The sequence below is a fragment of the Arvicola amphibius genome, chromosome 13, assembly GCF_903992535.2.
Source record: "Arvicola amphibius chromosome 13, mArvAmp1.2, whole genome shotgun sequence".
In the NCBI taxonomy this organism is placed as follows: domain Eukaryota; kingdom Metazoa; phylum Chordata; class Mammalia; order Rodentia; family Cricetidae; genus Arvicola; species Arvicola amphibius.
Window position 1 is genome coordinate 54,506,699 of NC_052059.1, and position 2,753 is coordinate 54,509,451.

General features: G+C 47.8%; 1 pseudogene; it reads right to left on the reverse strand.

Annotated features, from left to right (window-relative positions):
• Positions 1-507: 507 nt before the first annotated feature.
• Positions 508-2,258, reverse strand: LOC119799818 (annotated as a pseudogene).
• Positions 2,259-2,753: the final 495 nt, after the last annotated feature.

The following is a 2,753-nucleotide window of genomic DNA, read 5'->3' on the forward strand; positions in this document are numbered from 1 at the left end:
GAAATTGCTGCTACCAAGAAGCCATGCTTTGCTCTATTCTTTCCCAAGCTTTCTCAGGTTTTCTGTGGATTCAGTTATCCACGTTGGCGCCATTCTGTAGTGAGGAGCTGAGGGCTGCGTTCCTGCCACCCTGCTCCTGATCGCCGGCTAGCTTATGCCCCGAAATAACAACACACAAATTGTATTCTTTTAAACACTGCCTGGCCCATTAATTTCAGACTCTTATTCACATCTTGCTTTAACCCATTTCTAATAATCTGTGTAGCACCACAAAGTGGTGCCTTACCAGGAAGTTTCTAGCGTACATCCATCTTGGGCTGGAGCTTCATTGCGTCTGGCCTCTCTCTCAGGAGAGGCACGGCGGTCTGTCTAACTTAGGAGAGGCATAGCATCTGACTGAGCCATCTACCTCACTTCCTTCTTCCTGTTCTGTCTACTCCGCCCACCTAAAGGCTGGCCAATCAAATGGGCCAGGCAGTTTCTTTATTAGCCAATGGGAGTCCTCCATCAATCCACGGATGGAGAAGCATTCTTGCTTGCAGAACTGAACTTGGAGGCTGGATTCTCCTCAAATATCTTTTGGTTGGGCAGATCTGGAGTCTTGAGTCTTTTTGCCATCTTTCCTCTCCAACTCCTTCCCGTGGCCTTTGTTTTCTCCATCTCCAGAACCACAGCTGGAGTTCCCACTTAGGCCTTTGGGACCTCAGCCCATCTACTCTGCTTTCTTCTTCCCTTGCTGGGCCTTCCTCAGAGGGCTGAGCCAGAGCTACTTTCTCTCTGTCACTGTGTCTGAGCTCTGAGGTCGAGCAAGAGGGTTAGGGCATCACTATCCCGTGCATTCTCCTCTGATAGAGGGGCTGGCATTACCTTTAGAGGCCAATCGATTTAGGAGGTTTAGAGACTGGAAAATGGCAGTCTTCTCTATCAAATGGTTCATTTTCGAGAGCCTCTTCTTTGTGTGTTTCTGCCTGATGTAACTGCGGCCCCAGTCTGCCATGACTCACTTCCTGTCCTCAACTGTTCTTTCTTGAGCTTCTTCATTTGGCCCACCAGTGTCTCTCCTGGGGTCGGCCATCTAGTTTTGGTTCGTCCAGCTGACGCTGCAATGCCTCTGACTCCTTCCGTAGCCCCGCTCCCTTCTACTTTTCTTCTCCAACAGCTGTGACAACAGGCTTTGCCCTTCCAAAGATAGAAGCTGCTCAACCCAACTGGGAGGTACTAGCAAAGGAAGCATCTTCCTTGGGAATATTCCAAGGCTTTAGATTCAGTTTGGGGTTGTGGGGTGGGGGGTTCTGCCATCATGCCTATAATCATCCCAAGAGTAATCATCCGTGGAGCTCCATGACCAATTGTCCCATCTGTCATACCTGTCATAGCAGTCCCCACCTTCTCTGTAGTCAGCAACCCTACAGTACCCACTACCAAATTCTCTTCTGCCACTACCTATCCTGTAGTCATAGCCTTGGTCGTCATAGCGATCCTGGCCTCCAGAGCAATATCCACATCTCAGCATGGGCCATCCTGATACCTGTCTGAAATCCAGCCTGACTCTGCTCTGAGTCGTCTGATACCTGTGTGAAACCCATCCTGATACGGCTCTGAATCGTACCTATCTCAACACTTATCTCCCAAGTTATCATCACCTCTTCTAAATGGGTACTCCTCAAAGCTGTCTGCAGCAGGATGGGTCTTCTGATCTGTGTTTTATTAAAAATCTAAATTTCTGTTTTGACCCAAAGAACGATCATCCCTGTCTTTGTCCAGGGCTTGATCAGCAGCTCCTTTGCGTTTTCCCCTGTTACCTAGAGACACAGAGCACTGAACAGATCACCCAGGTTCTCAAACTCTGCATAGCCCAACCTGTTCAACCTGTCTGGATGGCCGGATTCACGTGACGAGTGTACCACACTGGTATTTCATCCTCTAAAGAACTCCATACAGAATCTTCTGTCACATCACAGGGCAAGTTCCCTAGGAAAACAGTGCAGGGTGGTGATTTGGGAAGACAGCCGTGGTGGGTGTTTGGTTTCTGAGCAGCCTGCGGAGCAGTGGAGAGGACGGAATGGTCGGTTAGAGGTGCCCTGTATACACCGTCATCGGTACCATGTGAGTCCTTGACACTTCTCCGGATCATCTGTTACTTCAGCCCAGCTGGTGGTTTAGAGACATAGCTGCTTCCGCCAGCCATTCTCAGCCAGAAAGTCTGTTAGAGAGAAGGACCTCCCCTTCTGAATTTTCTGTTTTGTTGAGGCCACCATGTTGGGGGCTAGAGTGGGTGGGGAAGAGAAGAGCCAAAATTCATTTTCATTTGGGAACTAAACCCATTTGGAAAGATGGAATCAAAATTCAGCTTTTTGTCACTTAGCCCTCTCTTGAGCTTGAAGGCTTTTAAACCAGATTAGTGAATGAAAGTGTTTGTTTGAGTTCTTTGTTTGTTTGTTTTCTTGTCTTCTGACTTTATGCTATGTTGTATACTTTTCTGGAGCGTATTTTCTTCGTTTGGGAAGCAGACTAAACATTCTCTGCACTAAACTGTCTCTGTAGGTATACAGGCAGGAGAAAACATTTCTGGCAGGGATTGTTTTCTATTTTTTTTTCTGTCCTGATTAAGCTTTCTCCTAGCCGAATGACTAAATTGGGTTTCTAGGCAAAGCAGCTGTCATGGTGTGTGATGTGTACTATTTACACAGGGCCCACTGGGGAGCCGGGTCATTTGGGCTATCTTTAAACTGAGGTCAGAATGTCTCATACAC